The following is a 25,249-nucleotide window of genomic DNA, read 5'->3' as shown; positions in this document are numbered from 1 at the left end:
TATTTATTCTTCCTCTATATTCAATTTATTTTTGTAAATTTTTTATGCTAATAGTTTAGATTTTTCACTTAGTATACAGGAGCATAATAATAACTTTGTTAGTTTTTACGACACAAAAGTAAAAAATAAAAAAAACAAAAATGTTTAAAATTATAAGAAAAATAAATGAAAAAAAAACTCATTTTCAATAATACATTTATAAATCAATATTTTAACAAACTTGTAAAACGTAAGAACTAGTTAGGATATTTATATAATAAACTAACATAACTAAAAACAATTATAAAAGCATATTGTCTGTTCTTTGTTTTAGAAACAAAGAATTCTAATTTTTTCTAATTTAAATTTGTTAACAAAAAGTAAATTTATTATCAATAAAAAATATTATATTTTAAAGATATCATATATTTTAAATAGCTTATCATACATTTTAAATAATAATTTTAAAGACAACATATATTTTTGAATAAATATACACGTGACTATTTTGTTCAACTCATAAAAATATACTAAAATTAAACATTAAAATTAAAAATTTTTATTTATTTATTTTAATCATGATAAAAGAAAATGTAAAATAGGAAAGTTAACCATTTTTTTCATGAATATTTTACTTTTAAAAATTTTTAGATAATGAATTATTTCGATTTATTTGATTAATAACACCGTTCTTATAATATAAATCTTTTAAATGGCGGTGAAATTTACCTTTTAATTTTTTGGGGTCAATATTAGTTATATTTATATACATAGATTGTTATATAAATGGCGGTGAAAGTTAAATGGCATTTTATAAAAACTTAATTACCACTGTGAATTGTAAATGGGCTTGGCATACTCAGGCCTGTAGCAGGGCCCATATATTCAATTATATAAGAAAGATCCCGCCGAACGTCTTCGTAAAAGAACCACAAGAACGTCACGCTTTTAAGAGAGAAAGATCAATCTCAGCCACAGACAAAGGTTTGAGTTTCGATCGTTGTATCTATGTTTAGACGTGATTTCTTGTGATCTTTTAGAGCCCTCTTTCTCTCACTTTCATCTCTAAATTTCTTTTAATTGATTTTATAAAAGTGGTGCCTTCTTTGAGCAAATTCACACTATCCCAAAACCGTGTTTGTCACGAATGTTTTGCGGAAGTCTATTCATTTGCGACAGTACTCGAGTCCCATTCAGTTAAACGGTCCCTGTTAATTGACGGCTATAATCTCGTTCTTGATTTTTCAAGAAAGTCTATTCGTTTGTGACAGTAATTGAGTCCTATTCAGTTAAACAGCCCCTGCTATTTGACGGATTTTTAAGAATATTCAATCTCTAACTATGATGACCCTATGTTCTATATTCTTAATGACACTGTACAACAACTATGACATGAATCTTAGCATGATTTTGAATTCTTGAAGAATTCAAACCTGATCCTATGTGTTGTTTATGATTTACAATGTTAAATCAAGATGGCTTGGTTGACCCTTAATGAATATACAATTTCAGCATGATTTTTTATTTTGAATTTTTTATGACATCAAATTTCACCTTCGTAAGTGTTATTGGTTAACGATGTAAAATCAAGATAGCTTGCTTGATGACGCTGTACAATTACAGTGTGGATCTTTGTTTTGAATTCTTTGTGAATTCAAATTTACCCAAAGTGCAGTTTTCATTTGACAATGTTAAACCAAGATAACATGCTTGATTCTATACAATTGCAGGACAAATTTTTATTTCAATTTTTTTGAATTCAGCTTCTGAATTCAAAATGACCCTCAGTAACCTTATGCAATTGCTATGTAAATGAAGAAAATTGAAGAGTTAAAACTTTATTTGTGAGTTCAACTCAAAATGATAAAGATGCCTCTCAAAACAGTGTTGGGCATTGATGTTTTTTTTTTGTTTGCAAAAGTAATGAGGTTTAGAGAATTGGACAAAGTTCAATCTTGAGAAACCACAATGTCCCATACTAAATTTCTGATGGAAACATAATTAAATATGTTGATGAATGATCTTTGTGAGGGAATTATTTGAGATTTATATATATATGTCTGACGTTTTCATCCTAGTGATTATACGATTTTTTAATCTCAGTGGTTAAAAAAATACACCCTCAGCAACTTCAGTTCTTGTGGAGCTTCTTCTTGATCTGCCATGGTAGATGGCCAGTGAAGAGAATGAACTAGACTATATAGCTGCACAGAGCCAGCTGGACAGTGATCACTATGGTTTTGTGAACTTGGAGGCTCGTTTACTTATGTTTTCTCATATGAACTTCTTGTCTCCAGCTATTGGAGGATCCATCCCATCTCCGTACCAACTCAAGATATATTTATTGGGCTTTAGTTATTAATGAGTAGGAATCATTGAGGTACTTGTTCAGTATTACCCATTGCAGAAATTCTAAAAATAAAAGAATTCGAGATAATAACTATAAGTATACAAAAAAAAAAAAAAAGCAGCAAAGGTTTACACCTGTATGATGTGATTATGGATGATGTTAACTTCCCTCTTGTTACCAGCACATAACAAAAGCAAAAGGATATTTCTATTCTCTTATCCTTACATAATCTTGAATGCAAGACCTTTGTTCTTGTAAACTTACTTGATGTACAGATTTATGTAAGAATTTGTAAATTAGTGTTTTCCAATATATATTGTAATAGGAAAGGAAGAAAATGCATGATATTATGTCTAGTATGCAAAACCCTACGATGTTGGAGATGGTGTTCCTTAACAGTGGATAAAAAGGATACATGTATTATGTCGTAAATATCAGTGATGTTGGCTCAAGAGGGGTAATTATATCATTGTCATGACAATAGTCCCATTTTCCTATACTGCAAAGGAAGTATTTATAGGATTGCAACAAAACCTAGATCCGAAGTGAAACTTGGTTGAATTTTAAAAGGAATTCAGGCAATGCAATACTACTTTTGGTAAAAACTTTTCAACTCTTTGTGTCTCTTATGGTTCTGGAGTGTGATAAATATATTCTTTCTCAACTTGCAGTGATCCCATCCCTATAAATAAAGAAGCAGAATAAATGGTCTTGTGGCCGAACATGTTAATATCAAACCAATGTTATATATGATTTTTGCCCCCTTTTACAGGCATTTACGTCCAAAGTGGGACTCCACCAGATTTTGGTGACACCATATAACCACCTAGTGTAGTCTAACATGATATATATTATGATTTGGACTAGGTCTTGAGGCTAGATTTAAAAAGGACATAGAATTGAATGGTTAGTGGAATGGTAAGGCTGACTCAAAGCATAAGAATAGTAAAACTAATATCGCCAAAATCTTTGGGTTGAAAGTGGATACTCTGCTATTATAACTAATTAGTCACTTGACACTGATAATGCAACTGTGAAAACAGGTGAGAACATAAGAAAAATAAACTCTAATACAGATCTCTTTTGTAGTGCCAGGTAGCTGATGGTACTCAAAAATGATTTTTAGAACAACGGCCATATGGAGTGGAATTCATTGGATCTGGTAATTGAATCAGGGACCTAATGCCAGTCTTCGAGGCAGGCAAATCGAATCGGACTATAATGAATAGGTTTCCTGAAAGACGGGCAGGCTGACTTGCTGATGGCAAAATGGAAGTTTATTCGTTTGCAACCCTAAGTCCCATTCAGTTAAACAGTCCCTGCTATTTGACGGCTAATCTTATTCTTGATGACACTATACAATGACAAATGAATCTAAATATGATTTTGAATTCTCTGTGAATTCAAATTTGATCCTAAATACAGTTTTTCCTCTTAAGATTAAACTATGCGGCTTGAGACTATATAGTTATAGCATGAATGTGAGCAAGAATCTTGTTTCAATATTTTTAATTTTTTATAAATTCAAATTTGACCTGTTTGACTCAACGTTAAATCAAGATGGCTTGCTTAAACCTTGATGATGCTATACAATTTTAGCATGAATCTTAATCCCAATACTTTAAATTTTTTAAGAATTTAAATCTGATCCTATGAGTTGTTTCTGATTTACAATGTCAAATCAAGATGGCTTGATTGATCCTTAATGATGCTATACAATTTCAGCATGAATCTTTATTCCAATACGTTGAATTCTTTATGAATTCAAATTTAACCTTAAGTGTTGTTATTGGTTCACGAAGTAAAATCAAGATAGCTTACTTGATCCTCGGTAACGCTGTACAATTACAATGTGTATCTTTGTTCCAATATTTTGAATTCTTTGTGAATTCAAATTTACTAAAAGTGCAACTTTCAATTGACAATGTTAAATCAAGATGACTTGCTTGATCCGTGATGACCCTATATAATTGCAGGATGAATTTTTATTTCAATTTTTTTAATTCTTCCTGAATTCAAAATGACCCTTAGTGACCTTATGCAATTGCAATATGAATTATTTACTCTATAAATTTCAGAATATTTGAGCTTTGATGACCCTAGAATGAAGAAAATTGAAGAGTTAAAACTTTATTTTTGAGTCAACTCAAAATGATTAACATGCGTCCCAAAATAGTGCTTGGCATCGATTTTTTCTTTTGTTTGCAATAGGAATGAGGTTTCCTCTAAACGATGATGATATTGGACTAAGTTATATTATGCTAAATGCCCCTTGGAGGGTTTGGATTTATTGGCTAATCTCGTTCTTGATTTTTCAAGAACATACTACAATGTCCCACCCTAAATTCCATTGCAAAATGAATTAGTTGAGAGTTCAAAAACCTGCAATGACCCTAAATTCTAATGGAAACATAATTAAATATGTTGATGAATGATCTTTGTGAGGGAATTATTTGACATTTATAAAATAAAAAAAAAATCTGATGTTGTCTTTATTCAAGTGGATTATACAACCATGAAGAGACAATTTTTTATCTAGGTGGTTAAAAAAAATGCACCCTCAGCAACCTGTGTATAATATTTTGTTCATGAGTTCTTGTGGAGTTACTTGTTGATCTGCCCTGGTAGGTGGCTAGTGCAGAAAATGAACTAGACTATATAACTGCAGAGAGGCAGCTGGACAATGATCACTATGGTTCTGTGAACAGAAAAGGTTCACACCTGTATGATGCCATTATAGTCGCTAAAACAACAATCCGTTGTGTGCTACTCCCCCTACCACCATGTGGTGCAAAATAGTTCACTACCAATGTTCTGAGCTTCTATTTCTTCTAGCTTAAAATATTGAGTAGATATGATAGTTCGTAAATTTGCCTCGTAGAACAATATTGAAATTCATTTATGAATTATCTCAGGGAGCACATCCTACTCTTCTTATCTTTTTATGACAATGAGCAGCTGTTTTTGGGCTATACTTTTGAATAGGTCTTAACACCCCTGACCTACCATTCCATTATTTTTTCAATGTTACATGGAAAAGAACATTATCAAGAACTCTATATTCTAAGATGGTCTAAAGGGGTCAGAGCCCAAAAGAAAGACAACTTATGTTAAGAGTATTAATTCAAGGTGTGACAGCTCCACTAGAAACAGTATACAAAAATCTATGAAGTTCTCTATCGAAACTCTTATTTGTCCATAAATATTGTCATGCATTGCTTCACAAGTATGGGTGAACATTATTCTCTAATCTCTTTCTCTAGACTGCGATTCTGCTCAAAATAGGATTTTATTTTTTTTATTGCGGAAGGATGAACACTAGAGAATCATTCCTTAGAATAGAACAATTTCAATTTGGGTGTGAGGCGACTCAAATAATGACTGAAATTATTAGAATCCATGGGGACTAACATTATATGCTTAGGCTACAAATTTTCTACCTTTCTCATTAAATGGAACATCATGCTTGCTTCTATGTTTATGGATGTGGTGCAATATTGACTAGATATGATAGGTTGTAGGTTTTCTTGGAGGAATAAAAGTGAAATTCATCCCAAAAATAAGGTATATATTTGGACCGCCTCAAAAGAGGATATGTCCTTGATGATAGTTGGCACACAAAGGTACCATTGCATTGTTTTGCATGACCTCTGAAACTAGCATTGTAATGAAACTGGTGGATATATAATGATAGGCCAGTGAAGATACTACTGTTAGGAGGTATAATGTCATACATCAACGTATGAACATAGAACACTATCTTCTCAGGAGCACAAAGGCAAGGTAGAATTTCTTTTTATGCCACTATCAGTGGTATTAGAGCTACATCTGGTCATCTACTGGGCGTAGAAATATCACCATACTATTCTGAAATTAAAATAAACTATTTTTAAAATTTTTCTAACTCATAGCTAGCACTATTCAACTATCATCTCCTCCCGTCCTTATTTTTAATAGTAAAAATTATGATTTTTGGAGCACAAAAATGAAGATATATTTCACCTTCCAAGATTTGTGAGATGTTGTGGAAGAAGGATTTACTACTTCAACAGACATATCATCCCTTACTGCAGCTCAAAGAAAAGAACTGAAGAAAAATAAACAAAAGAATTTGAAGGCCTTATTTACTCTACAGCAAGCTGTGATTGACGCAATTTTTTCAAGAATAATGAGTTATATAACAGCCAAAGAAGCATGGAGTACACTACAAGAAGAGTTTGAAGGAAGCAAAAAGGTACGCATTGTAAAACTTTAAACTCTACGGAGAGAGTTTGAATTACTAAAAATGAAAGAGTCTGAGATCGTAAAGGACTACTGTTTCAAAATAAAAGAAATAGTTAACCAAATGAGAGTTTACGAAAAAAATATTCTTGACAAAAAAGTTGTTAAAAAATTATTAATCACCGTTCCCCATAAATATGATCTACTTGTGACTACTATTGAGCAAACAAATGATCTATCTATTTTATCATTGACATAGTTGGTATGGTCCCTTGAAGCTTATGAACAAAGGTTAAAAAGGCAAGATGAGGACTTAATTGAAAATGCCTTTCAATCAAAGCTCAAATTACAGTCTTAGAATAAAGGGAATGAAGGAAAAAAGAATAATGGAAAAACTTCAAGAAACAAAGAGAATTCTAGAAATTTCTCTAGAAACAATCAAGATAAATACCCTCCATGTGGTATTTATAAGAGGACAAATCATGCTGAAGAAGAATGTGGGTATCGTGAAAAATCACAATGTCGACACTACAATAAATTTGGACACGTGGGAAAATATTGCTGCTACAAAAATAAGTATCAAGCAAATTTCACTGAAGAGTATGATCAAGAATCACATATTTTCTATGCTACCCAAGATATCAGCAATGAAACGAGCAAAAATTGGTACTTGGATAGCAATTGTAGCAATCATATGGCCAAGGATATAAACATCTTCAAGGATATCGATGAATTCATCAAAGTGAAATATCGAATGGGAAACTATATTATTGCTGAGTCAAAAGGCAAAGGCACTATTATGGTAGAGACAAAGAAAGGTACGAAACTTATTACTGATGTCTTACTAGTTTCTAACCTCAAGAAAAATCTCTTGAGTATTACCTAAATAATGGAGAAAGGTTATTCTCTCCACTTCAAAAGAGACACATGTAAGATATATGACAGTAAAAAGCAAGAGATTGGCCAAGTATTTTATCCTTTTCGTTAATGATTTTTCTAGAATGACTTGAGTCTACTTTATCAAAGTAAAATTAGAAGTCTTTGGAATATTCGAGAAGTTTAAGGCCCTTATCGAGAAGCAATATGGTAAATAGATAAAAGTATTAAGAAGTGATTGTGGCAAAGAGTATATCTCTCAAGAGTTTGATTAATTCTATAAGGATGAAGGCATTCAACGACAACTTACTATCGGATATACTCCACAATAAAATGAGATAATTGAGAGAAAAAAATCGCATAGTAATGGAGATGGCTAGATCCATGTTGAAGGAGAAAGAATTACCAAATACCTTATAGGCTGAACCAATTTATACTGCTGTCTACATACTTAACAGATGTTCAACTAAGGTTGTCCAAGATAAAACCTCAATTGAAGCTTGGAGCGGGCAAAAATAATCAGCAAAACTTCTAAGGGTTTTTGGATCAAATTTGTTACATACACATTCCAGAAGAAAAGAGACACAAACTAGAAGACAAAACTGTACAAGGTATCTTCTTGGGGTATAACACACAGTCAAAAGGATATCGAGTTTACAACTTGCAAACCAAAATTCTCACCATTAGTCGAGATGTTGAAGTTGATGAAAATGGTGCTTGAAATTGGAAAGATGAAAAGATCCAGAAAAATATATTCATACCAATGCAGCAACATTAGTCTGAGGTAAGAGATTTTCACCTCCACAACAACAAATTTCCTCACTAGAGTCTACTCCAAGACGAGTTAGATCTTTGGTGGATATATACGAGACCTATAACCTGGGCATAACTGAACCTGAGAGCTTTGAAGTAATATCAAAACAAGAAGTATGGGTCAAAGCAATGGAAGAAGAGATAAAAATGATTGAGAAAAATAACACATGGGAGCTAGTAGATTGCCCTATAGATAAAGATATCATTGAGGTAAAATGGGTCTATAAAATCAAGCTTAATCTGACACTATACAAAAGTATAAGGCAAGGTTGGTAGCTAAAGGATACTCACAACAACTTGGAGTTGATCAATGAGACATTTGCTCTAGTTGCTCGCTTGGATACTATAAGAACTCTAATTGCTCTTGCTACACAAAAAGGATGGAACATTTATCAACTCGATGTAAATTCTACCTTTCTCAATTACATTCTTTAAGAAGAAATTTATGTGTAGCAACCAAAGGTTTCGTCAGCAAAGGTATTGAAGGCAAAGTACTTAGATGGAAAAAATCTCTATATGGATTAAAGCAAACTCCACGAGTATAGTATGGCAAAATCGATCAATACTTTACAGATCAAGAATTTAAGAGGAGTAAAAGTGAGGTAACTTTATACACCAAGATCAAAGGTTAGTATAACATACTCATAGTTTTCTTGTATGTAGATGATCTTATCTGCACAGGAAACAATGTGAAAATGATAGCTAAGTTCAAAGAAGATATGATGAAGACCTTTGAAATGACCGACCTTGACTTGATGAACTGCTTCCTCGGAATAGAGGTAAAACAAAAGAAAAAAAGAATATTTATCTCACAAAAGAAATATGTTGAAGCGCTACTCAAGAAATTTAAGATAAATGGATGTAAGACTATTGACACTCCATTGGTGACAAATGAGAAATTGAAGAAAAATGATGGAGCACCAGAAGCTGATGCATCACGCTACAAAAGTTTGATTGGAAGCTTACTGTATCTCACAGCCACACGACCAAACATAATGTATGTTGTAAGTCTTCTTTCAAAATTCATCCAAAGTATAAGCCAAATGCACTTTGAAAAACAAAAAGAATCCTAAGATATCTACAAGGCACAAAGGAGTATGGTATATAGTACAAAACTATGAGCAACTCAAAGCTGCTTGGCTATATCGACAATGATTGGACAGGATCAATCAACGACATGAAGAGCACATCTGGTTATGCCTTTTCACTATGATCAGGAATAATCTCATGGGCTTCAAAGAAGCAAGCAACATTTCTACAATCAACAGCAGAAGCAGAATATGTGATAGCTGCTGAGACTACAAGTCAAGCAATATGGTTACGAAGAATACTTAAAGAAATGGTAGAAAAATAAAATGAGTCTACTACAATCTATTGCGACAACAAATCAACTATATCAATGACAAAGAATCCAGTGCATCATAGCAGAACAAAACATATAGCAATCAAACCACTTTATCAGGGAAGCAGAAAAAATTAAAGAAATCAAGTTCGAGTACTGCATAACTGAAGATTAAGTTACAGACATTTTTACTAAAGTACTACCAAGACTAAAATTTGAACAACTATGCATGATGCTTGGAGTTACAGAAATTTGTATCAAGGAGGAGTATTAGAAAATGATATAAATTTCTAGAATAGTCTAGAAAATTATATAGAATAATCTAAGGAAAACTATTTCTATCTTCTAGTTTGTAGATACTTCTAGAAAGAGTTCTACAACATTTTAAATTTTTTAGTTTTAAGATACTTCTAGAAATAGTTCTAGAATATTGAACCACTCAAACATAATGGCAGAGGATGCTATAAATAGGCATGCTATCACATTGTAAATGTCAACAAGAAGAAATCAAGCTATCAATCATCCATCTCTTGAGTGTCTTATTCAAACTTTTTCAGCTATCATTTTCAACTATTCCAACTAACATATTTCAACTATCTTACTCATCTCACCCACACTAAAAACTATTACTATCAATGTTGCACCAATTGTAGCCCTTGCTGTGGATGATGTTAACTTTCCTCTAGTTCCTAGCACATAACAAAAAGCAAAAATATATTTCTATTCTCTTATCCTTACATCATCTTGAATGCAAGACCTTTGTTCCAGTAAACTTACTTGATGTACAAATTTATGTAAGAATTTGCAAACTAGATTTCTTCCAATATATATTGTAACACGAATGGAAGAAAATGCATGCTATTATGGCTAGTATGAAAAGCCCTACGTTGTTAGAGATGTGTGTCCCTTAATAGTTGATAAAAAGGATGCATGTACTGTGACATAAATATCAGTGATGTTGGCTCAATAGGGGTAATTATATGATTGTTATAACAATAGTCCCATTTTCTATACTGCAAAGGAAGTATTTATAGGATTGAAACACAACCTAGATCTAAAGTGAAACTTGGTTCTTGAGAAATTTAAAAGGAACTCAGGCAATGCAATATTACTTTTGATGAAAACTTTTCAACTCTTAGTGTCTCTTATGGTTCTATAGTGTGATACATATGTTCTTTCTCAACTTGCAGTGATCCCATCCTTATAAATAAAGAAGCAGAATGGGTGGCCTTGTGGCCGGACATGTTAACATCAAACCAATGTTATATATTATTTCGGCTAGATTTAAAAAGGACACAAAATTGAATGGTTAGTGGAATGGTAAGGCTGACTCAAAGCACAGGAATAGTAAAACTAGTATCTCCAAAAATCTTGTGGTTGAAAGTATATACTCTGCTATTATAACTAACTAGTCACTTGACACTGATAATGCAACTGAGAAAGCAGGTGAGAACATGTGCAAAATAAATTTCAATACAGATCTCGTTATTGTGCCAGGTAGCTGATGATACTTAAAAATGATTTTAAGAACATCGACTATATAGAGTAGAATTCATTTTAGAATCCCAATATAATGATATTGGCTGCTGACCTCACGCAGGATGTTTGTTGCAATTCTTTAGACGTTCTGTTGCATTTAATTTTGAAGTATTTTTCATTAATATTTTTGTATTTTTTTTGCCTTTCATTGATTTCTGTATAAAATTATGGCACATGATTACTGTTCTATGAGAAAGCATCATGTAAAAGTTGTAAGAGTGTGGCAAAATACCTGGTCTTGTTGACACATTTAGCAACTTGGACTCTTAGATCTGGAATACAGTCTTTGATCCAAGAAGTAACATTTGATAAAGTGCATTAGGTTTTCGTCATTCATTCTTGAATTCATAAATTTTAATTATAGAACCAGAAAATATTTTTTATGATGTTGTGTCTAAATTCTATTAAGTAAAATTAAGTGGTTGCAAGTTTGTACATAATTCAGGTGAAATTTAAATAATTGGAGTCAACAGTGTATATTATGCTTCTAGTAATTGTCTTTCATATTAAATTATTATAAAGGTGGTTACAACTTTGTTCTGAACACAAATACATATCTACTACGTACAATTTTGATGACAAAGCTTACATTTTCTAATGCCTATTCTACAAGATTGATGAAAAAACCTTTTGACTCAAGTTTTCTGTGTCCAGCACAAGCGGGTGCATCAAAGTTGGAAAATACAATAAATGCAATGGATATAGGAGCTATGTATATTGGAGAATGTACATTAGTGCGCACTGGACCCAATGTTGGAATTTCTCCATCATTTGTCAATTTTAGTGGAATACCATCTAGCAACATGGTTTTGGCTTCGGAGATGATGATCTTTGGGAGTTAACTGGTACTCTTCCCTGAATGTGACATCTGATCCTTTTATTCTAACCCAAGAAACAGCCCTCTTGTGATGACTAAAGAACAAATTTTCTGTATGAATGCCTTTAGCATTTTCATTTCCTCTATTACTCACAATCATGGTCATGAACCGTCAGTGTGAAATGAGTTTGATTACTTAAGTTAATCACTAGTAATGTTATACCGTCCTGTGAAATTAAATTAAAAGAAATTATAGGAATGCTAAAAGCACAATTAAAAGTTGTAGCGTATCAGTCAAGTGCCTAACATCTGCTTAAAGTTAGGTCTGACCCAATTTGGATAAACTTATTGTTTATGGTGAAAATTTAAAAATTGTAAACAAATAAATCCAAGAGCAATCAGGGAACTGCATTTTAGGTTCTCTTTGAATTCTTTCAAGTGTATTGTTAAATGCAATACCTAAATTAACGTCATTAAAAAGTATCAAGCAGAAATAGTGAATAATAACCATGTAGAACTGAATTGAAACGTAAATGTTTTACACAAGTGTACTGAATAAGAAATAAATTGTAAAAACAGAAACGTAAAACAAATGAAAAATAAGATGCATAAACGTAAATGTGAAAGAAAATAATATACAACTCCTAGCAACAATGAACAACAACAGTTGTGTCCTCTGGTAACTAGTGTTTAGCTTAGTGTAGAATTTCAGCGTGCAGAGAGTTTCAGATGTCATGTCTGGATGCAAAAAGTCGTCCCCGATAATGTAAAACTTTATAGTATTTATAGGCAAATAGATTACCACCATTTTCCTCTTTTCACTAGCACTTCTTAGTAACTGTCTTCTATACGTGCTTGCCTTCAACTGCTGCTGCTCGTTATCCACAACTACTTATGATCAGGTTGACGGTTATGGCTTCTTCTATAACTACTATTGCCTACGATCTTTCTTCGTATCTTGAACCTTTAGCTAATGATAATCGCTGGTAACCGCTTTAATCCTTGTAATTCTTTTGATATCTTTTTTGAGTCTTATCATGTCTCTTATAAACTTAGAATAGTTTCCTTGTAAGTTCCTATTTTTTTGATTAATTTTGAGAGAAAACTAAGAACTCATTCAATCTTATGGACTTAGAATAATTTTCTTATTAATTCCTATTTTTCGAGCAATTCTGAGGAAATCTAGGAGCTCATTCAGTGTTGTGAACTTAGAATAATTTTCCTATCAATTCTTATTTTTTGAGCAATTCTGATGACAATCACAATCCGTATTGTCGGATTAAACGATCTTAAATTGAATTTTACATAATAAAAACAAAATTAGTAGGGCACAAATAGGAATTGAAACAAGAAGAAAATTAATAAATATGAAAATAGGATAGAGATGAAGAATGACGTCACAATCGCAAGATTTATAAGCTAAGAAACGATTATCACAAGAGTCTTAGCTTCTTGATAAGATCAAAAGAAATTGGCTAACTCAAGAATCTAGAGTAACACGCTCTCACAAGACTATTCAATCTTAAATTGTATTCAAAACTCATTAAAAGTGTGTTTACAAGAGCTTACATATGTCTAACGTTAATAAACCAACACAAACACAACTCTGACGAGCTTCTTTTTTTAGTAACAAGCCCAAATCGAAATAAACTAAATAAAATAATAAGATTTTATTTTAAATAAAAATTTAAAATAAGTAATGACTAATATTAAAATGAATAAACTAAACATAGTAACTAAATCCTAATGGAGCACATTGGAGTACAAGATCTTTAAGCATATGTAATTGACCATTTTAGACTCTTCTAACTCCAAATTGAACTCTCTTTCAAGTAGGACAACAACTATTTTCTCTAAGTCTCCCTTTATCCTCTTTGTTTTTGTCCTTGTCATTAGTCCTTGAAATCCTTCCAATGCCTTTAAGCTTTTGTCTTCAATGGGTCTTCTTTGATTCTAAATTCTGAGATCAAATTCTGAGAGAAATATGAGACTTGATAGAACCTCAAAAACTCCTCGAAAGGCTACCCTCTTCTCAACAAAGAATAAGCTTTCTCATGACCCTTCAAAATTACTCGAAATATGGTTTCTTCTCAATGAAGGATAAGGCTTTCTTCATGATCCTCTAATTCTCCTCGAAATGTAATATTTTTGACACAAAATGAGACTTCTTTGGACCCACAAAAACTCCTTGAAGAGTAGTTCTTCTAACAAAAATTTAGGACTTAGAATATTTTCCTTGTCAAATCTCTTTTTTCAACTAGCTTTGGCTCTCTTCATTTTGAAGACTTGAAAAACCCTCCAAAACTCTTCGAAATGCAACCTCCTTTTCAACAAAGTGAGGCTCTTCCTTCAGTCTTTTATATAAAAGAGTTGAAAAGCATTTCCTCTAACTAGTTTTAAACTTTGGTCTTTTACAGGTTCCTAACTCGCCTATAACTCTTTAGTTTTAGTCAAAAGACATGTCTATGTCATTAGTCTTTGAGGTATATTTCTCCCTAGAAGAACATAATATATTTCCTATCATAAAAGTATGATCAAGACCTTTATAACTTAAAATTTTTCTTCTCCCAAACACTTATTAATAAGAATAAGTAGTGATGGGTATAAAAATTTAAGCAGTTAAATAATCAATTTTGTTCTATAAGTTAAAATCAATTTATATAAGTTTTTTTTTTTTTTTAGAAGTTGTCTCATTTAAATTCTTTAAAACTTATCAATAACCTATCCACAAATTGGCCCAATGTCACGGGGTGTCCTTTTAAAAAGAAGTGCAAGGAAAGATTCATTTTAGGTGTTGTTTCTATTGAAAGTACGTTATTGATATGCTTATTTAGGAATGTATTAACATCAGCCTTTCAAGTTAATTTTATTCAATTAAAATTAATGTCTTTTTTTAATTGAAATAGAAAGTATTTATTACAGCAAAAACACAAATGTATAACGAGCTTTTTCTTTATTACAAATTTACTGTGATAATTCCGTAGCCGTCTTCTTCTCTAAGAATGATAAGTATTCAAAGGGATCAAAGCATATGGACTTAAAATACTTATTAGTGAAAGAAGAAGTGCGGAAACAGAAAGTGTCTATTGAGGATATTGGTACTGATTTAATGATAGCGGATCCGCTAACTAAGGGATTGCCCCCTAAAACGTTTTCTGGCCATGTTGGTAGAATAGGCATTATAGACAAGTCCTTGTTAGCATGATTGTGTGATTCACATATATGTGTATAGATTGTTTTGCTCATATTATTGTAGACATTTTGGGAATTTAGTAAAAGTATTGTTTCTGCTTGTTTACTTGTTATCTGAATTGTGTTAATGCACATGTATGGTTTGAGTTTGATAACAGGTTGAGTGTTTAAAACACATCAGAGTTACAGTCTGTAGTATGACTGATTAAAGTTGTTTTGATTTGAGTTGGTTCTGTGATACTTGGAAGGAATCATGTCGTCAAATGACTTGTGACCGGCATAATCCGATTAACTTAAATTATTAAAAGATGATGGCTTGATATTATCAATGATATGCGCACTTACAGTTCATTGAATATTCAAGTCGTCACATAGGCCAAGTGGGAGATTGTTAGATTATTTTAATAATCTTGTTATAGTGGCCTATGTAACTTATAGCATGACTCTAATTAATGATTTAATGTGATGGTAGTTAAATATAAAATATAAAGTCATTGAGGGTATAATTATAAATACAATTATAAGGAAACCCTCCCCTCTCCCTTCATATAAATTAAAGAGCGGTTACCAAATGAAGGTTACGACATTTCCTATTTCTCACTTTCACGGTTTCTGAGTGAGCTCACGGTAAACGCATAAATGAACTTTCTCTCAACTATCCGAGAGGAGCTGAAAGAAGAAGGAAGAGTTGGGGAAAATATCAAGGAATCAACAATATCAAAGAGAGAGGTAATATCAAGGAACAATGGATTCAGGTTAGTGCTCTCTGAACCCTTAATTGTATGAGAACCATATATTGTATTGTGAGAGTAACGTAATTCAAGATCTCAAAGGGAAAGGTAATTTCATAATAGTCATTACTTAATAGAAATTACATAATGGATTAAAAAAAATCCTAACAGGTTATTATGTTGGAAAAATAAAGACAATTTTTATTAAATTTATTTAGTAGGTTCAAAACTAATTTTAGTGAGTTCTTTTTAATAAAAATATAATTTTTTTTTCTTTTTAACGTGACGATCTTACATTTTTTAATGAGATAAACTTTTTTATAAGATCTTACATACGATAAAAAGTTATCTAGTAAAATAAAACAAACTCATTTTATAAGTTAAAATTAATTTTTATTTTTTTATTTTTTTAAGTTTATATTATTTAATTTATTTAAAACAATGATAATTATTTTAAAAAAATTATTAATTTTTTATTTTAATTTTTTCGTCTATAAACTTATCTAAAAACTTACCCAAACTAGTGTTACTAACCTAAGAGGAGGCTACAAAATAGTGAATACACCTTTAATATTTGAAGTGTGACCCTTCTATCATTTAGAATATCACATGCAACTGACGCATTTCTTTCTATTGTTAATGTCATATAAAAGAGATTTGGACTTCCGGCAACTAGTGAACCGGCTGCCAAAGGGAGCAAGTCTCACGATTCTCTCAGATTCATGCCATAGTGATGGCCTCGTTGACAAAGAGAAGGAACAGATTGGACCATCCTCAATGGTTAACAAAAATGGCGCACTGAAACTCAGCTATACCCCAAAAACAATCCCTTTTGAGTCCATATTGCAACACCTCTCATCATTAACAAAAATAAACACCACAGACATTGGAACCCATATGTTAGAATTCTTTGGCTCAGAAGCCAGTTTGAGGTTTCGGTTACCTTTATTTGATCATGATTTTTTGGAACCATTGAGGCCTGATGAGGGGATTCTGTTGAGTGGTTGCCAAGCTGATGAAACCTCTGCAGACATGAACCCAAATGTGCGTGGTGGAAAGGCCTATGGAACATTCAGCAATGCCATTCAGATGGTGTTAAAGGAGAATCTGTGTCAGCTAAGCAACAAAGAGGTTGTTATGATGGCGAGGAAGATCCTACAAACACAAAGGTTTTGAACAACATCCTTGCCTCTATTGCAGTGACGAGAATGCTAATGCTACCTTCTTGTGGCAACATCAGAACACAGATTTATGAGTGTCGACATTAACAAATCTGAATCAAGAATATCTTCTTGGTGATGTGTCAGTGTCACTACTTTACTGTACTGTTGCATGAATTTTATATGAAATAAATGGAATAAAGGTATTAATTCTTGAACCAAATCGGTATGTTCACAAATGAGATCTAAACTATACCAGAGGTGCTGAGATCATAGTTAAAGCAAGAATAGCATAGATAAATAGAATTTTGATAAAAAAAAAAAAAAAGCTATATAAAACTGATATAAAATTTTAAATTGGTAAGGAAATTAATAATGATTAGGAGAGCTTTATTTTTTCTATAAATACAAAGAGAAATTTACAGGGAGAATTTTCAAGTTCAGTGAGTTACTCTCATGTTCAGTGAGTTCCTCTCAAGTACAAAATATTATTTTTGATTTTATTCATAAAAAAATAACCATCAAAATATTTTTAGCCTTAGCTTTTATTTACAAGTACAAAAATTTTATTAATTAAGTACTAGAGATGCTTAGCCCATATCTATAAGTATTAAACACTATGTAATAATTCTCGCAAATTATCCCAAAACAGTCTCTTCTAAACCTAACATTCTCTTATGCAATAGGAAGGAAAGTATGCTTTCAAGTAATAGCTCTCTGTCATTATGCAAAAAAAAGGAATTTCATGTTAAGAATGGGTTCAAAACAATAAAAAATGAATGAGAAACATATTGTTTTAGCTGTAAGTGCTTGTCATGTCTTCAATTTAATCACCTCTATCACTTTTAGGGGATCCAATTCATGATTAGAAAAAATAATTTAATTTTTATGTTTGTAAATACACTACAATGTCAAGTTCCAAATAATTAACCAAAGTGACAACTTTCCATTGTTTCCTACCCGATAGCAACTCAGAAAAATCAATGACATTATATACTAAGGAAAAATAAGAGCATAGCAAACAGTTCAACTAAGCTGAAATATCCTCCCAAATAGACTTTACAAAACTACAATTTATGAATAAATAAACAATATTCTCTATCTTCTTTTTACAAAAAATACATTTATTGTTTTTAAAAATATGATTTAGTCTCCTTCTATAATAAGATTAGCTTTAGAGAAAAGAGAATCATGCATCACCTGTGGTGTAAATACTTAAACTTTATGTGGAACCCAACTGCACCTAAACCTAGTTCAAAATTTAAATGCTTAAAAAAATTATATTTTTAACCTTAGCTTAATTATAAAAAATATTTTTTTTAAATACATTAATTGCTAAGTTCTTTTATATCTCTATTTATTACAAAATTTATATCCTATCCTTTGTCCAATATAAATGGATAATATTTATTTATTAATATATAATAGTTTTTCTAACATTTACAACATTTTATATAATATAAAATTGTATTTTTATTAAAAATTATAATATTTAATGATATTAAATGCATTTAACTGCATTGAGTTTTATACTTTCAAGTAAACAATTTTTATTTATAATTTCTTATTTATGTAATTATGTACATGTTAAAAATAGTGAATAAATAATATATTAATTTAACTATTTAATATTATTAATATTTTTAAAATAAAATATAAATTTATGATATACAAGTACGTTTTATTAATTTTAATGAATAGAATAATTATTTTTTCATAAATAAGATTACAAAAAAAAATACAACTTTTTTAATGTTGAATTGATTGTCTGCTGGTGGCAATTATTGTCCTTGGAACATTTTGCTTTTGATATCGTTGTTTGTCGCTACATACTTCCATTGTTAATACTTTCTTTTTTAATTCTTATCTTTATCATAACACTCTTTATGGCATTCAAATATTCTTCTATCACACTAATTCAATCATATTTTTTTTTATTTCTCTTGTAAAAGCAGAGCCTCTTTTTCGACTTGATGTTTTTATTTTAGATTTTGCGATAAAAATAAATTTTTAATCCATTCAATATTTGTTTATTTCATTTTGAAATTCATGTTGAATTTTGTCGACCAATATCTCTAAAGGATGAGTAAACTCAAGACGTGATCCGTGTAATCTCTTGAATAATAGCAAAGTATACGAGTCTATAGTTCGAGATAAAAGTGGTTTTATTTTTTAAATGTAGATATATATCTTAGTCATCATGTGAAAATATGGATATAGTTAGTCCAAAGTCATAAAATTATTTCATAAATTATTTTGAAATCTGTAACTATACTTCTTTTCAAGAGTCAAAGGAATCATGTGGAGTATTTGGTTTTAGGCATTTTACAAGAGAGTTTGAAATTACACTAAAAGAGATTAGAATTATAAATTCCTCTCATAATGTGGGTTGTATCCTTGTTACATGAATTACTTTTTTCTTTCATTATTTATTATTTTTCTTCTATTAATCTCTTGTTTTCGCTGCAAATCACTCCATTGAAGCTTCTTCGTGGATATCCTAACCCTTTGTGGTAAAAGATTCCTGTAGTATTCTTTCGGTGCTGATTTCTTTCGAAACGGTGATGTCTATATATGTATCTCATGCCAGGCTTTCAGGTGAGCAAGAGCAACCGCTGGCTGGCCTAAACGGTGATGTTTATATATCATGCGGTCCCAACCATTGCTGCCAAAATTGTTAGGTAACTTATGCACTCTGTCCAAATCAGACTAATGCTCCAAAAACAGGCTTTATTTTTATTCTGAGGTGGTACCAATGGTCCAAGATCCCTCTGCCTATAAAAGGCACAGTGACTCCACAACTTTCAAGCCACACCAAACATTGCACAGCATCCTTTATTTTACTGCAAGTCGGATCAACAAGGTTCGCTCTACGGTTAGGTTCAGGTTTAAAATTTGAATTACTTCTTTCAGTTTTCATTACATCTTTTGCTAAAATTTGGTGCAACTGCATGCAGTTTCAAATGGACAAAACTTTGAAGCTACTGATTTTATGTCTTGCATGGACTTGTTCATTCTCTGCACTGAGATGCCGCAAGAACCTATCCTCCGGTAGCAACAAATCAGGACCAGCCCATTAAATTTACTACTGAAGGTGCCACTTCACAAAGCTACGAACAGTTCATTGAAGCGCTTCGACAGAGACTAACAGGTGGGCTGATACACGACATACCTGTGCTTCGAGATCCAACAACAGTGGAAGAAAGAAATCGATATATTACAGTCGAACTCTCAAACTCGGAGAGGGAATCTATTGAAGTAGGTATCGATGTGACCAATGCATATGTTGTAGCATACCGAGCAGGAAGTCAATCCTATTTCCTTCGTGATGCCCCAGCATCTGCATCTACCTACCTTTTCCCTGGCACGCAGCGGTACTCACTTTGTTTTGATGGTAGTTATGGTGATCTAGAGAGATGGGCTCATCAGACAAGAGAGCAAATAAGTCTAGGGTTACAGGCCTTGACACATGCGATATCGTTTCTACAAAGTGGGGCCAGTAACGATGAAGAAAAAGCTCGTACCCTGATCGTGATAATCCAAATGGCTTCAGAAGCAGCTCGATACAGGTACATATCAAACCGGGTTGGTGTCAGCATCCGAACTGGTACGGCCTTTCAACCAAATCCTACCATGTTAAGTTTGGAGAACAATTGGGATAATCTGTCAGGAGGTGTTCAACAATCAGTGCAAGATACTTTTCCAAATAATGTCATTTTATCAAGTATTAATCGCCAACCTGTTATTGTAGATTCCTTGTCACACCCAACAGTTGCAGTTCTAGCATTAATGCTTTTTGTCTGCAATCCGCCAAATGCAAACCAATCACCTCTGCTAATAAGATCAATTGTTGAAAAATCACAGGTGTGCAGCTACCATTATGAGCCAACTGTGCGCATTGGTGGTCGAGATGGGCTGTGCTTGGATGTTGCTAACGAAGTCTATAACGATGGCCATCCCATCATAATGTATAAATGCAAAGACAAGCTTGAGGATTACCAGCTGTGGACCTTGAAACTTGACAAGACGATAAGGTCCAAGGGGAAGTGTTTAACCACCAAAGGTTATGCTTCAGGGGATTCGGTCGTGATATATGATTGTACCTTGGCAGAACGAGAGGCCACTTATTGGGAAATATGGGACAATGGAACTATTATCAATCCAAAGTCTGCCTTGGCCTTGACTGCAAAAGCTAGAGACAATGGCTATGAACTCATCGTGCAAACGAACGAATATCTAATGCGACAGGGCTGGCGTACGGGCAATAACACAAGCCCTTTCGTAACTTCAATCGCTGGGTATTCGGATCTCTGCATGCAAGCTCAGGGAAATAATGTGTGGCTGGCTGACTGTGATAACAATAAGGAGGAGCAGCAATGGGCACTTTACACAGATGGGTCTATACGTTCAGTGCAAAATACAAACAACTGTTTAACTTATAAAGACCACAAACAAGGATCTCCCATTCTCCTGATGGGTTGCAGCAATGGATGGGCTAGTCAAAGATGGTTGTTTAAAAATGACGGTAGCATTTATAATTTATATGACGACATGGTGATGGATGTGAAACGCTCTGATCCAAGTCTTAAAGAGATAATACTTCATCCGTACCATGGTAAATCTAACCAAATATGGCTTACTTTGTTTTAATGGCTTCATCTCTGAGGAGACAAATGCTATCTGTCTGTGTGTAATGTTTAAATAAGTGATGGTATCCATCGATGTGCAAAAACAGTCATGAGCTTCATGCTGCCTTGTAATCTTTCTAATGTGCTTAAATAATAAATTTATATTTTAGCAAGACCCTACGCCATCAAGTGATCAATAAAGAGAAACCAGATTGCTTCAAGTCAAAATATATTTTAGAACCTAACTGGATAAAATCAAAACAATTGGAAAGCTAAATCATAATTAGAGCCCGGGGATTTAGTTCCAAAGCTAGATCTTCATTCCTCCAATTAACAAATTATGTAGCAATTGGATATACAATATAACAAACTGAATATAACATGAATATACCTAGTTCCTTCCCTTCAAACATACAAAATTAAATCATCATAACAACCTTCATGACAACAAAAGTTCAATTAAAAGTTACCAAAAAAGAGGGGAAATTTCATGGGTTACCACTTAAGACTTAGATAAAGATTTTCCTTCACATGCTGGGCTAGCTTCTACGATCAACCTAATCAGAGACTTTAGTTTTGATTCAATAATTGTTAAGAAAAACTTGTTATAATACTGAAACAGGGCAATATATTCATAGAATGTTAGATAATTGAATTCAAGCAGGTGCAATGAAAATGGTGAAAATGTCAGTAAAATCGCATCCTTATTTGCTTATGATGATGAAGGTATACACAGCGTGCGTCAGCACTGAGCAAGTAACTAATGAACTTGGCACTGAGATAGTAATAACTTTGATAACATTCTAGAAAGAGTCGTAAAAGAGTTCACCATATATAAAATCACTAAAATGAACTATCACAAGCATACAATAAATTTACTTGAAGTAAAATAAGAATATAGTAAGTACTATACTTCAGAACATTTTTCACCTCTAAAAATTGGCCATATAATGAATTAAATTAGATAAAAGTAAATTTAGCTGCAATATGTTAGAAAGGATTAGGGTTAAGTACTTATAAATATAATATGAGATGTTCAGAATCAGTAAATCTTTTGGAGAAATTCTCCGTCTCTTTCTCTTTCTCTTCCACGAGTTACTAGCATAACGGCAAAGGAGAATTCTATTAAAAAATTTCGTATGAACTTTCAATGACGCATAATTATCATTGTCACATTTGTGAGAACAATTATTATGTAACCACTCTCCAAAGTTACTTTCACTGAGCAGTTATATTAGTTCGTTTTGCAAGTGATCAAATGGCCTAGTGCATTTCTCCGAGATATATATTTGCTTCTTATATCTTCTCTTTGTTTATTTGAGAGAGTTTGAGGGTAGACACCAATAAAGTGACCTCTAGGATTTAAGTAAAGTGTGTAACTTATTTGTATTTTTCACATTATTTCTTTATTGAATATTATTTGGTGGACAAGTTTATCCGTTGAAAAGTAATAAAGAGTTATTTAATTAAACTCCCGAATCATCCTTCAAAGATAGTTTTGCAATTACTAAGAAATTTCTAATTCAATTATTTGAGCATAAAAGATATGATATTAATTAAAACAAGAATTTATAAAATTAAAAAGAGATAAAATGCACTTTGTTGAACTTATCGGAAAGGAACCTAAGTTATATGAGTTTTCTTATTCAATCTTTTATGTTATTTTTTCGTTTAATTATAAGTTTGATTTCTTTATGATTATTAATCATTCATACAATTACTATCAATAATCAATGGTCGTAGAATATTAACATTTTTTTTTCTAAACTAACATCTACAATTATCATGCAAGATATTAAATCAAGAAAACATAAAATATCTATGAACTTTTTAATTTAATGACGATTGAAAAAGAAAGATTGCTTCTAATTATAAATATATTTTAGAACCTAACTTGTTAAATCGATAAAATTGGAAAGCTAAAATCATATTAGAGCACCGAAATAAAGCTAAATACTAAGGATTTAGTTTCAAAGTACTCTAAGAAAATAATTGTTTTATCATTTTTAATAATTAATTTCTTTTTGTTAAAGACCAATTTAAAGATATATTATTTGTTTATCAATTATATTTTATCTTTAAGTGACCAAGAACCTAATTTTTTAAGAAAATCAATGAGTAAAATAAAAATAAAAAGAAAAACATTGACCAAAATAAAGCTAGATAAAAGTGATCTAATTCCAAACTAGATATATTCTTCCATTAACAAATTATATATATATATATATATATATATATATATATATATGGTGGTCTTGTACCTCTTGCCAAAAACTATGCACTAAACTAAAACTAAATATGACATTCAAATTATCCGTGGATAAGTATTTTTCAGAGTGCATTGGAATGCAAATTCTACAAGAGTAGCTTCTCCCTTTCCTAATTCTGTTTTCTTTTTTTCAATTCTTTTAACTAGGTATATTGAGGTTATATTCAGTTTGTTGTTGTTAGTATATATATATATATATATATATATATATATATATATATGCAAGTTTATGGTGCATATTTTATTGTTAAGATCGTAATCTTTTTCAATGACAATTGAATACTGATGTTAGTCATGATTCATATATTTCTAGCATTGTTCAAGTTTGTTTGTCTTCGAGCTAATTAACAAAGCTCATAAAAGAAGATTATATTATGAAATAATACAGAAGTTTCATGTGCAATGAAATTATTTGTTTTCAATTTTCTTCCATAAAAGATTAGCAGGTACTAGATCTTCAAAATCATAGAATTGTCACATGCATCATCCATTGAGAACATACATTGATTTCTTGAATTTGACATGAATCACTTACAAAAATAAATGTGCAAGCAGCTTTCAATAAAAAATATAAACCCAAGTCACATTACTTTCTAAATTTAGTGTTTCACTTTCACTCTTATGTGTTTAAGGATAATGTTTACTTTAACTGTTAACTCAAGTTATGATATATTACTATAGCATTGATAATATTTTAAGATTTTCATTCTCTATGCACATGCAAAGACATATCATGAGGATTTTTGTTGGGTCCTAATAGGCTTAGGTCAAGGTGGATAATGTAGATGAATATGATTAACCAAAACATTGGGTGACATAATAAGGAATCTAAAGTGAGATAATTTGGTGACATAAACACAGTAAAAAAAGACACCAATGAGCGGTTGTGTGTCGTCGTTTCAATGAACATTTCAAATTGTAACAAGTACTTTTAAAGTACCAATCTCTTTGTTCCTCTCTCTCTCTCCATATATATATATATATATATTTTTTTTCTTTGTAATTGGAAATATCTATTTGAACAGGTCTCGTAGAATATTGTTTTGGATAAATTGCTTTTAAAGTAGAACCTAACTTGCTTTATTTGTGGAGAAAAGCTTGAAAACATAAATGTCTTCAAAGGAAATTGAGACAATTCTTTGCTCGACCCTGCCTCAACATTTTGATACACAAAATGTAATAGTTAGGTTAAGCTAACTTAATCCTAAGGATCATTGGATATTGATTGAATATCAAATACTTTCTATGCATTATATTCAGACTCAGAGTTATTTTCAATTTAATTTGATCAAATAAAATTAAAAAAATTGAATTAGATAAAATTCAAGTAAT

The 25,249-nt window shown here is 31.6% G+C and overlaps 2 pseudogenes; both read left to right on the top strand.

Moving 5' to 3' along the window:
• LOC113860753 overlaps nt 1-21,670 on the top strand; it is a 70,917-nt pseudogene extending 49,247 nt beyond the window's left edge.
• LOC113862203 lies at nt 16,500-17,115 on the top strand (annotated as a pseudogene).
• Nucleotides 21,671-25,249: the final 3,579 nt, after the last annotated feature.

This window comes from Abrus precatorius, unplaced genomic scaffold, assembly GCF_003935025.1.
Source record: "Abrus precatorius isolate BTA unplaced genomic scaffold, Abrus_2018 Scaffold3, whole genome shotgun sequence".
NCBI classification, from domain to species: domain Eukaryota; kingdom Viridiplantae; phylum Streptophyta; class Magnoliopsida; order Fabales; family Fabaceae; genus Abrus; species Abrus precatorius.
This window is presented reverse-complemented; position numbering and strand designations above follow the sequence as displayed.